This window comes from Trachypithecus francoisi, unplaced genomic scaffold (assembly GCF_009764315.1).
Source record: "Trachypithecus francoisi isolate TF-2019V2 unplaced genomic scaffold, Tfra_2.0 Lachesis_group13, whole genome shotgun sequence".
Classification (NCBI taxonomy): domain Eukaryota; kingdom Metazoa; phylum Chordata; class Mammalia; order Primates; family Cercopithecidae; genus Trachypithecus; species Trachypithecus francoisi.
In genome coordinates this window covers 14,010,091-14,023,350 of record NW_022681458.1, presented here as the reverse complement: position 1 = coordinate 14,023,350, position 13,260 = coordinate 14,010,091, and the positions used below count along the sequence as shown (strand labels likewise).

Genomic DNA, 13,260 nt, shown 5'->3' with positions numbered 1-13,260 from the left:
AGGCAGGCCAGCATGCTGGTGCTGCTCACAGGCATAGGGGCCCCCAAAAGGGTCACAGCTGGGAGTCAGGAACCTGCAGGGCTTCACGGTGGAGCAGCACTGTCTGGTGGGAAGAGCTGAGTTAGAGTCCTTACACTCCGGCTTCTGGGCACCATCACCTTGGTTTCTTTATCTGTGTAATAAAAAAGTAGAGTTTCTTTCTGTCTTTCGTGGTTTCACACCAAAACCGCTGGAAGGACTTTCACTAAATTGAGCACAAGATGTAATCTGTGGGAGGCATGAGAAATTCGCTTTCGTCACCTCTTGTGGCGAGAGAGTCCATGTGACTGCCCATCTGTGGGAATGGCCTTGCTTATTAAGCACCTTGGACAGAGAAAGTGAAGGACTGAAATTTCAACATCCCCAAAAAGTCTGAAGGGCTGAAGCTCCATGGATGTACATCTCACGTGGGCAACTCTGCGGAGCATGTTTTAGAATGGGCAGCTGGACAGTTAAGTGATTTTTCTTGGCAGGCGGTGGGTAGACCAGCTAGTAGATAAGGTGGAACTAATTTCGCCTGCACAGGATTGTGAGAATTAAGTGAAATGAAGCAAAATAATTACTTTTAAACTATAATTGCATAAAAGTTATTGGGAGGTATGTAAATATTATAAGACCTTGATTTCTGGGATGAATAGCTTGAAGTTGATCAGATAATGTTGATAAATATTTAATGTCTACTAATACTTATGTAGTACTTATGTTTCAGGCATTATTCTAAGTGTTTTACCTATGTTACTCATCAACAACTCTATGAGATGTTCCTTATTATTACTTAATATCTGTTTTATAAATGAGGAGACTGAGGTAGAGATTGATTAAGAACTTAACCTAAGGGCCGGGTGTGGTGGCTCACACCTGTAATCCCAGCACTTTAGGAGGCTGAGGCGGGTGGATCACCCAAGGTTAGGAGTTCAAAACCAGACTGGCCAACATGGCAAAACCCTGTCTCTACTAAAAAATACAAAAATTAGCTGAGTGTGCTGGCGTGCACCTGTAATCCCAGCTACTCAGGAGGCTGAGGCAGGATAATTGCTTAAACCTGGGAGGCGAAGATTGCAGTGAGCCAAGATCGCACCACTGCACACCAATCTGGGTGACAGAGTGAGACTCTGTTTCAAAAAAAAAAAAAAAACACTTACGTAATGTCATGTAGCTCCCAAGCAATTAAGCAGGATTTGAAACTAAATCATTTGACTCGAGTCCATTCCATTATGACACTATTCATCGTTTTTTTAAAATCTGCTTAAAGATATTTTTTCCATAAAGAGTATCACTACCTGAGACACTGTGCAGTGTTTTAACCATGAATATAGAAAGCCATTGGGTGGATTGAGGTGGGGGTACAACATGGTGAAATTGGATTTTAAGCAAGTTGAGTCAGGTACTGTGTAAATAGACTAGGGGAAGAGTGTAAGATGATAAAGGCCTGATTTCTGTTGAGATCTTTGAGCATATAACATACGTTCTTATTAATGGCTTATCTGTCTAGAACATTCTTCATATGTCCATTTAGTGGTCTTAAATCCCAGCTCCTCAGAGGTTACATATTTTACCTATACATGCCTTCCACATGGGTGGCATTGCTACTAAAGGCAGGCTATTATAAAGCACCTCTGAACATTATCCCACTAAGGGATCAGAAATTTTGTATTCGTGTTCATCTGGGCAGATGGTGTATGAAGGAAAAAAGGAAGGAGGAGCTTTTATGTCTTAAGAACTCTAGGTTTGAGCTTGGGTGTGGTGGCTCACACCTGTAATTTCAATACTTTGGGAGGCCAAAGTGGGAGGATTGCTTGAAGCAAGGAGCTCAAGAGCAGCCTGGGCAATACAGCAAGACCCCATCTCTACAAAAAATACATATAAAAAAATAGCTGGGTGTGGTGACACTTGCCTGTAGTCCCAGCTCGGGAGGCTGCTGTGGGAGGACCACTTGAGCCTAGGAATTCAAGGCTGCTGTGAGCTATGATTGCACCACTGCACTCTAGCCTGGCAGCAGAATGAGACCCTGTCCCTAAAAAGCAAAAAAACCCTCTAGGTTTGATAAATTAAAGTCAGAAAGATATAGGCAACTGTCATTAGAGAGAGAGTCGAATGGTTGTGTCCAGCTGGGTGAGATGGTTTCTTAATATGAAACAATGGAGGGTGTGAAGTTGGAGAACCATCATATTAAAGATCTCAGTAGGCTTCAAAAGGAGGAAATGCTCGCGGTTCCCAATTGCTTCTGGAATGGAGTCTAAGTTGTAGATATTTCCATGAATAGATACTGGAATATAATTATTGAGAGAGTGTCACAGTAGTCATAAAGACGAGATTCCCTAATGTAATTTGATTCTAGTTTTTGTTTTTTATTCATGAAGTCAGTTTTCATTCATTTGATTGTCTTCATTTATTTGTATCTCTGCCATTAATGTGAAGGAAGGAAACAGAGGTCCCTACTCTAATTCCCTCTGATTTTATCATTAATGTAGCTCTGGAAGCCATTTAACAGATTAGATAGCTGGAAAAAAAAATGTCATTTATGTGCAACTAGTCATCAAGTAATTATGCTGTCTAACTAAGGTTCCATACTATACCCCCAGGACTCCCTATTTACTAATCAACTCAGGTAGAATATGCATTCTGGTAAATTGAACATGGTGTAATGATGTGAAGCCATACCATCTGCTCTTATGTTAAATATTTAAATATTACATTTTAAAAGCACAATTTACATGTTATTCAAACAACTATGTTTTGCATATAGCAGAGCTTTTCAAAATGCATTCATGTATTTGAAAAGAGAAAACAGATTACTTTGTGAGTATTCAGTTAATAAATTCTTGTTTTTCACTAAATGCAAATATATATTATACCATTTTCTTATTTTCAAAACTATCTTGAAAATCTGCATTTTGTAACTGGATTCTCTTGGAACCTAAGGAAACTAAAGCTTTTAAGAAAAATAAAATTATGCTAAGTAGTTTTATTGGAAGAACAAATAATTTTATTGTTATTATCTTAGACTAAAATGTTCTCATCCATTGGCTCTATAGTAACAGTAACAAGTGGAGCAAACAATTTCATAAGTTTGGACTAGAAAAGCCGTGAATGAATAAGATTCCTGAGAGAGTTACAAGGGTTGGAAGAAAAGCTCCAGTTCAGTTTATTCACAGAGAAAGATGACTGTAATGAAACAAAATAAGAGAGAAAAAATGCATCTAGTGTTTGTGTATATTTTGACCACATTAATGCACTATTTGTGATGCACAAATTTGCTGTCTAGCTCTTGTAATGAAAAAAGCAGAGGAAGTTTTTATGTTTAGTATAAATAATTTGCTATTTTCATAGCATTTTTGCTTTGTTTGCATTATTAAAACACACTAACCTTTTTTTTTTTTTTCTAAATAATTGCACAGAATTTGTAGTCAAATATGTTGGCCTAAGCAATATCTTGCCATTGGAGTACATTCGCATTCCCTTCCAACATACTATATCACAGGGCAATGGTAGAGCTGCAGTCTTTGCAGTTTAACCAGGACAGTTTCTTTGTGGTTTCACCTTTCTTTCTGAAGATTTCTCTTGACCTGAGCTCGTTAAATAATTTTCTGTAGAAAGTGTGAGTGAGTGTGTATGTGTATGTGTGTTTGGGTACATGTGTGCTTGTGTGTGTGCCTGTGAACATGTGTGTGTTTGTATTGTATTTTAAGCAATGACAATCTAAGCATTTTCTCAGTATCATGAGTCATTAGGGAAATGAAAATCAGTATTACTTCACATCCACCAGGATGGCTACAGTAAAAAAAGATGGATAAATACAAGCATTGTTGAGGATGTGGTGAAACTGGAACCCTTGTACAGTGCTGAAGGGAATGTAAATGGTATAGAAATTTGGAAAACAATTTTGCAGTTACTCAGAAAGTTAAACATATAGTCACCATATGAGCCAGCAATTTCACTCTTAGGTATATACCCCAGAGAACCGAAAACATATGTTCATAAAAATTGTACATGAATGTTTATAGCAGCGTTATTCATTAGAGCCAAAAAGTGGAAACAAATGTCTATCTGCTGATGAATGGATGAACAAAATGTGGTATAATCATACAATGAAATACTATTTGACTATAAAAAGAAACAAAGTATTGATACTTGCTACAACATGGATGAACTATGAAGTCATTATGCTAAGGGAAAGAAGCCAAATACAAAAGGCCATATGTTGTGTGACTTCATTTATATGAAATGTCCAGAATGGGCAAATTCATAGGGACATAACGTATTAAAGATTAATTGTTGCCAGGCACTAGGTGGGAAGTGAGTGAGTGACTGCTAATGGGTATGGGGTCTCTCTTTGAAGTCATGAAAATTCTAGAACTAGATATACACAACCTCGTGAATATACTAAAAAAAACACACACTGAATTGTGCTCTTTAAGATTGAATTTTATGGTATGCGAGTTATATTTCAGCTTTTAAAGATGAATGCTAAATCCCAGTTATGCCTAGTCTTCCATTATTGGAATGCTAAGCTTATGGGAGTTATTTATATCCTACTGTTCAAGGTCATCACCAGCGTCTAGTTTTTCACACACAAAAAATTGCAACCTCCAGCATAAATGGGTTAAGCATCTGGAAGGTCAGGTATTAGCAAAGTACTGAGTTTGAGTGATAAGAGGACTCTTGCCAAATGACTTGAACAAACCTAAATTTTTCCCTGTTTCTTAGAGCATGTACTTCAAATATTCAAAACTGTTAAAAGAAACTTACCAAAGGCATGAAAGTAGTGCTAATGATATAGCATTAATATATCTCAATTATATAGTGATAGACTTTTCTTGAATCTTAAAGGGGGAAAAAAATACAATTTAAGAATATTTTGGTGAATAATTTTGGAATTTGTTATACTTTTAGTAATATGGAAGTCTCAATCTTCAGAACAGCATTTGATTACTCCCATTAAGACTCTGTAGTTCCTGTCTTTCTTGTGAAATTAATTTTGTTGGTAGCAGACACCAAATTGGGAATAGAATTTATAACTGGTATATATTCTTGCAATTTAATGGTCTCAATTCTTATTGAACATTTAAATCTGGAAATTGAGATATATACTGCCTTAGTAAATGATAATGATGAAATATTTTCTGCTTTGTAAGTAGAATTGAAAATCACTGTAATTAGTTTCTTTTCCCTTTTTACTCCTTTCTCTCCCCCTTGAGACACATTGGTTTCCCAAGTTATGAATTCAGTTTCTTTTGTTTGTTCTAGCTGCTTAGTCTTTCTTATTACATGCCTGTTTAATTTTTAATTTCTCATTAAAAGTAAATATGGCTAATTTTCCTATCAATATTTCAAGAAACCTTCCATTTCTCTCTGCTACAACCTTGACATAGTACTGTCTAGTCTGTATTATTACATAATTAAAATGCTTTTTTTTGGTCAAATAGTTCTGGCAAAGCAACTTATCAATACATTTTAAATGGATCAGAGATTTATTTCTGTAATGTTGAGATTAACGTTATAAATACTGTCATGGACCTAAAAATGCTAAGTGGAATAATATGTACAATGCTCTGGGAAAAGTTGTTAAAATTGCAGGAAACATACTTAAAGATGGACGTATCATAGGTATTCAGACCTTCTTAATCAGTTTCATTTATCATATAATGTAGACACATTAAAAAAATACACTAATCTTGAGTCATTTGAGAAATACAGTTGGCCCTCCATATCCGTGGATCATGTATTCATGGATTCAACCAACTACAGATTGAAAATTTTTGGCAGGTGTAGGGTGGGAAATGGATGATTGCATCGGTGCTGAACATGTACAGACTTTTTTTTTCTTGTCATTATTCCCTAACAATACAATAAAACAACTATTTGCAAAGCATTTATGTTGTATTAGGTATTATAAGTTACCTAGAGATTATTCAAAGTATATGGGAGAGTGTGCATAGGTTATATGCAAATACTACACTGTTTTATGTAAGGGACTTGAGCATCCATCGATTTTTGGTATCTGTTGGAGGTCCTGGAACCAATCTTCCATGGATACCCAGGGACAAGTGCATTTACTAAGCATGGACCATATGCCTGTCACTGTGTATTTGTGGTGATCCTATGGTGGCTCTGAGTACCGTTGGTGATCAAAATGGATAAGATTATTCCTGCCCTTGGTTGTTTATACTCCTGCCCTTGGCTGTTTATACTGTAATCCTGGAGCTACTGATTTGGTAGCACCCATGCAACTGGAGCATAGTGACTGATGCAGAGACCAGCTTGAGATGAGACCACCTGGGTGGTGGGCAGGGAACTGGTGATATAAGCATATAGTTATGGGAAAGAGTTTGGACTTATTCTTGCTGTGATGACAACCCATCAAAGGCTTACCACTGGGGAGTCCAACTTCAGTTTTATACAAGATTATGCTAAGCAGTGGTGGAAAATAGTAGGTATCAGAGGAGAAGCAGAGGATTCAGTTGGTTGGATTTTATGGTAATCAGGCAAGCTAGGATGGTGACCCAGACTAAAGTAGTGGCCCTAGAGCTAGAAAGAAGTAGATTGATAAAAAACTGTTTAGAAGAATTAATAAAACTTGATGGATAGGATTTGGGGGTAGCAGGGTAATAAGGTTAAGGTCAAAGGACATGTCAAGGACCTTTCTACATCTTTGGCTTGAACAACTGGATAGGTGGAAATCCCGTGTTTTGAGGTGGAGAGCATGAGAGGAGGAGCTGATTTGGAAGGGGCAGTCCAGTGTTCAGCTTGGGGTATGTAGAGTCTGGTGGGGAGGGTGTGTTTGTAAGGTACGAGAGCACAGGGACTGTCCTTTCTTGAACTCTGGTAACTGGCTTGTGGTCTGGATACAAGTTATAATACATAAACCGTTTCTAAAACCCAACAGATTTTACAGGTTTTCAGTTCACAGATAAGTTGCTATAACTGATGATGCCTCTGTGATCTTTCAGATAGCGCAGCACTCTAAAAATTTCTATGTATTTGATAGTCAAAACATTAACAATATTCATTTTATAGTCAGTGCTCACTTACTGTGATCTGTCTTCCTTGGTGTTCCTAGAACCGTGCCTCTCTGTCCTACAAGGTCAGGTTACAGATTTGATCTTTACATGGTTAAGTTGGATTTTCTAAGTTGTCTTTTGATAGGCTGCATCCCTCACCTTAGATGGCTGACTTGGTAACATTAGGAAGGAAACTGCTCTACAGTTGTTACAAACTAGGACTGATTTGTCTTTCCTACTACTTAAGACTCAAAATGTATGTTCTACCTACACTGGGACTCTAATGGCCTTTGTTTGCAAAGGTGGAGCCCAAGAGATACGCACTTCTCACATTGGCTATGGTTATCTCTCCTTTGGCATTAAGTATGCATTTATGGAGAAGTAAAGCCACACAATTTTACTTCTCTTTTGATTTCCTGTGGACAATATTTTTATTCCTTCAGCAAGTATAAGTAGGCCATTTAAAGGCTGGGAAGATAAGTGTTTTGTTATTTGCTGTACCTCCAGTGCCTGGCACAGGGACTGGCATGCATATGGCACTTGATAAATATTTATTAAATACATGAGTGAAAGAAGGAATGGCTGAATCATTGTTCTGTGAGAAAGGATAATTCAGTTTTCAGAAACCAAGACAGCAAGCAAACTATATTTTCCTCTAAGATTATGTCCCTGGAACCTGCTGAGAAATCAAAGCTGAAAAATAGAAATTTGGGCATCATCCTGATAAAAAGAATTACAAAAATCATGAAAGTGGAAGAAGCCCTTTAGTGTGTGCAGGAGACAGTAGGGATAGAGGAGAAGCGAACAGCAGAGAAACAGGTTGGAAGGAGGAGTGAAGCCTCAGGAAAGCAAGGTGTCCCATGGAAGCAGGAGCACTCAACAGTGGAGAGCTGGGAGGTGTGAAGGGATGCAGACACAAAGACACCTTTTCATCTGGCCAGAAGTAACTTAGGAAAGTGCAATCAGAGCCTGGAACACAGTGTAAAGTAAAACTGGGAATTCTGTCCTTTTATCTATATTCTTCATTACTAATGATTGTAATTGAGGGGCAAGTTTTTCTTGAGCAAAGATGTAATTAGTTTTGATTTTCTGCTACATAAAGCCCAGCATCATAAGACACTCTTGGCAATGATATTGAAGGGTTTATTTTGTCATTTCTTGTAAGCTGATTATTTACTGATCAATGATCAAGGCCAGTTTTTTCATTGTTCCTATTAAAGGTAATAATGTTTGATATAATATACATATTTATGTGTATGTGTGCACACGTGTACACACATGTTGATAAATTTAGGAGAATTACAAAAAAGTCACAGTAGGAAAATATTTGAAAATTGACTTGAGTTCTAATGTGAAAAATATAGGTCATTTATGTAGAGTTATTTGGGAGCATTTCAGTTTAAATTTCATTAAATTCTCTAGTTCATAAGAATGCTACAGAGCTACAATAATAACAATATAGAAACTTGGGTTGTGCTAATACATGGGGTTGTGCCAATAATGTGTGTGTGCATGCATGTGTAGGTATATGGCTAATTGTATGTGTGTGTGTGTGCACACACACATTTGAGTCTTTTTGGGATGTTACCATTTGCAAAGGAATTAATTCTCACGTAAGTAAGTTTACTTTATAGAAATGAAAGTAGGCCGGGCGCGGTGGCTCAAGCCTGTAATCCCAGCACTTTGGGAGGCCGAGACGGGCAGATCACGAGGTCAGGAGATCGAGACCATCCTGGCTAACACGGTGAAACCCCGTCTCTACTAAAAAAATACAAAAAACTAGCCGGGCGCGGTGGCGGGCGCCTGTAGTCCCAGCTACTCCGGAGGCTGAGGCAGGAGAATGGCGTGAACCCAGGAGGCGGAGCTTGCAGTGAGCTGAGATCCGGCCACTGCACTCCAGCCTGGGCGACAGAGCGAGACTCCGTCTCAAAAAAAAAAAAAAAAAAAAAAGAAATGAAAGTAGTAGCTACTGTTTATTCTGCAGCTTTTTTGTTCCAGGCATGTTACAGTAATCCTGGGAAGGAGGTTTTATGATTCTTAAAGTGAAGAAATTGAAGTTCAGAAAGTTTAAATGATTTGCCCCAAGTCACAGATCTGGAAGATAGGAGAATCCTGCCTTTTTTTTTTTTTTTTTTTTTTTTACTCTAAAACTCATGCATTATCCAGTGTGCAGTTTAGAGTCCTTAGGGTATAAGAGTGAGTTACCTGTTTGGTTGGGGGCCAATTAATCTCCATAGAGAAAACAGAAACCATTAGATGAGAACTTTTTCAACATTTTGCACCTAATCTATTTAATATCCATAGCTACACCTATTTTTCTTTCTGTTAAGAGGAAAAGGCTCTTGCCTCCAAGCACTTCATCCTTTTTTTTTATCTGTGTCTCTGCCTGCACCTCGTCCCTTACTAGCTTCTTCCCATGAGCATAAACCAATTTCTCCCTGTCTTAGTCTGTTTAGGGTTGCTATGAATACCTGAGTCTGAGTAATGTATAAAGAAAAGAGGTACAAGAAGAGAAAACCAAACACCGCATGTTCTCACTCATAGGTGGGAACTGAACAATGAGATCACTCGGACTCGGGAAGGGGAACATCACACACTGGGGCCTATCATGGGGAGGGGGGAGGAGGGAGGGATTGCATTGGGGAGGTATACATGATATAAATCATGAATTGATGGGTGCTGACGAGTTGATGGGTGCAGCACACCAACATGGCATAAGTATACATATGTAACAAACCTGCACGTTATGCACATGTACCCTAGAACTTAAAGTATAATAAAATAAAAAATAATAATAATAAAATCTACGTTATTAGAAACAAAAAAAAAAAAAGAAAAGAGGTCTATTTAGCTCACAGTTCTTCTGGCTTAAAGTTCAAGATTGAGCATCTGGTGGGGGCCTCAGGCCACTTCCGTTTGCGGTGAAAGGTGAAGGGGAGCTAGCATGTGCAGAGATCATGTGGTGAGAGAGGAAGCAAGGGAGTGGGGAGGTGCCAGTCTCTTTTAACAATCAGCGCTGGCAGGAACTAATAAGAGTGAGAACTCTTACTCCAGGGAGGGCATTCATCTTTTCATGAGGGATACTCCCCCATGACCCACTCAAACCTCCCATTAGGTTCTACTCCAATACTGGGGATCGGATTTCAACATGAGGCCGGGCGTAGTGGCTCCTTGCCTATAATCCCAGCACTTGGGAGGCCGAGACGGGCAGATCACGAGGTCAGGAGATCGAGACCATCCTGGCTAACACGGTGAAACCCCGTCTCTACTAAAAAAATACAAAAAACTAGCCGGGCGCGGTGGCGGGCGCCTGTAGTCCCAGCTACTCCGGAGGCTGAGGCAGGAGAATGGCGTGAACCCAGGAGGCGGAGCTTGCAGTGAGCTGAGATCCGGCCACTGCACTCCAGCCTGGGCGACAGAGCGAGACTCCGTCTCAAAAAAAAAAAAAAAAAAAAAAAAGAAATGAAAGTAGTAGCTACTGTTTATTCTGCAGCTTTTTTGTTCCAGGCATGTTACAGTAATCCTGGGAAGGAGGTTTTATGATTCTTAAAGTGAAGAAATTGAAGTTCAGAAAGTTTAAATGATTTGCCCCAAGTCACAGATCTGGAAGATAGGAGAATCCTGCCTTTTTTTTTTTTTTTTTTTTACTCTAAAACTCATGCATTATCCAGTGTGCAGTTTAGAGTCCTTAGGGTATAAGAGTGAGTTACCTGTTTGGTTGGGGGCCAATTAATCTCCATAGAGAAAACAGAAACCATTAGATGAGAACTTTTTCAACATTTTGCACCTAATCTATTTAATATCCATAGCTACACCTATTTTTCTTTCTGTTAAGAGGAAAAGGCTCTTGCCTCCAAGCACTTCATCCTTTTTTTTTATCTGTGTCTCTGCCTGCACCTCGTCCCTTACTAGCTTCTTCCATGAGCATAAACCAATTTCTCCCTGTCTTAGTCTGTTTAGGGTTGCTATGAATACCTGAGTCTGAGTAATGTATAAAGAAAAGAGGTACAAGAAGAGAAAACCAAACACCGCATGTTCTCACTCATAGGTGGGAACTGAACAATGAGATCACTCGGACTCGGGAAGGGGAACATCACACACTGGGGCCTATCATGGGGAGGGGGGAGGAGGGAGGGATTGCATTGGGGAGGTATACATGATATAAATCATGAATTGATGGGTGCTGACGAGTTGATGGTGCAGCACACCAACATGGCATAAGTATACATATGTAACAAACCTGCACGTTATGCACATGTACCCTAGAACTTAAAGTATAATAAAATAAAAAAAAATAATAATAATAAAATCTACGTTATTAGAAACAAAAAAAAAAAGAAAGAAAAGAGGTCTATTTAGCTCACAGTTCTTCTGGCTTAAAGTTCAAGATTGAGCATCTGGTGGGGGCCTCAGGCCACTTCCGTTTGCGGTGAAAGGTGAAGGGGAGCTAGCATGTGCAGAGATCATGTGGTGAGAGAGGAAGCAAGGGAGCGGGGAGGTGCCAGTCTCTTTTAACAATCAGCGCTGGCAGGAACTAATAAGAGTGAGAACTCTTACTCCAGGGAGGGCATTCATCTTTTCATGAGGGATACTCCCCCATGACCCACTCAAACCTCCCATTAGGTTCTACTCCAATACTGGGGATCGGATTTCAACATGAGGCCGGGCGTAGTGGCTCCTTGCCTATAATCCCAGCACTTTGGGAGGCTGAGGCAGACATATCACCTGAGGTCAGGAGCTCAAGACCAGCCTGACCAACATGGTGACACCCAGTCTCTACTAAAAATAGCCGGGCATGGTGGCACATGCCTGTAATCTCAGCTACTCGGGAGGCTAAGGCATAAGAATCATTTGAACCCGGGAGGTGGAGGTTGCAGTGAGCCAAGATCATGCCATTGCACTTCAGCCTGGACTACAGAGTGAGATTCGGGCTCTAAACAAATAAATACACTCATTCGTTCATTCATTCAACATGAGGTTTTGGAGGGACAAACACCTAAACCATAGCACTCCCCAAAGGCAGTACCTTCTGTATTAGTTGTAATTGTTGCATAACAAACCACTCCAAAGCTCAGTGAAGTAAACCAAGTACCATTTATTTAGCTCACTGTTTTGTGGGTCAGCAAATTAGGCTGGGCTCAACTGGACTCGCTTGTATATCTGTGGTCAGTTAGACAGCTTCACCTTTGGAGTAGTAGCTGACCAGTGGCAAGGACCTTCAGGGTGACTGCAGTCTGTACCTTTCTTTCATTACTCAGCACACTGGCCTAACGTTCACATGGTTGCTTGAGAGGGTTTCAAGAGAGAAGCCTATAAATCATCTTGAGGTGTAGGCTGGGAGTTCATGTAGTATCCCTTCCTCCACATTCTGTTAGCCAAAGCATGTCACAATGCCAGCCCAGGTCCAGCGGGGTGGAGAAGCGGGCTAGTAAGCCATGGAACTTCTCATTGTCATTAACCCCAAATCATATTGTTGGGATCAACAATATCACCCTTGATTTGGGGTTAATGTTAGATCTCATAGTTCTTATAGTTAGATGACCACCTCAGGCTGTGTTTGTGCCTGTGCTCTGGGTTCCCTCTCTCACTGCAGTTAGAACATCATGTGGCCACTGTTGGTTTATTTCTCGGTGGAAAGTGAGCCTCTTAAAACCAAGGACTGTGTATCAACCCAGGATTTGGCTTGTAGAGGAGGTAACGAAAAGCTGAAGTTGTTGTGAAAGTAGACGTCAGACCATTGGTATCTGGCAGCATGGAAATTGAGATTCAAGACAATGTATGCTTGTGTCTTCAAACTTGCTTCTTGATGTTTAAAAACTTTGGAGCAAACTCATTCTAACATATCAAAATCAAATATTTCTTTGAAAAAAATGGAGGGGGTAAAGAATCCTGGCTAGGATTCTGAGTAGAAATCATTTAATGCTTGCACACTATCTTTGTAGGTTTTTCATGAGGTTACATGTTTGTTTATAAGGAAGTCAAGTTAATTTCGTGACGTGTTTGTCAGAGAAAAACTGTCCATTAACTGATGCATTGGGATTTGGGATAAAATTTCTATTCTAGAATGTAAAATGAAGGAAGGGTGTCAGTCAGCATCCTAGATATTACTCTAGAAGATGTTGAACATAAATATTTCTGTTAGAATGAGTAGTAGCATTTACCTCATGGGAGTTTGTCTTGAAGTGAGTATGTCTTATATGTGTACTAATTCTTAATTGAT

General features: G+C 39.4%; 1 protein-coding gene across 14 annotated transcripts in view; it reads left to right on the top strand.

The window, feature by feature from the left end:
• Positions 1-13,260, top strand: part of RHBDD1 (rhomboid domain containing 1) — a 214,585-nt gene that overhangs the window by 18,506 nt on the left and 182,819 nt on the right. The window lies entirely within an intron of this gene.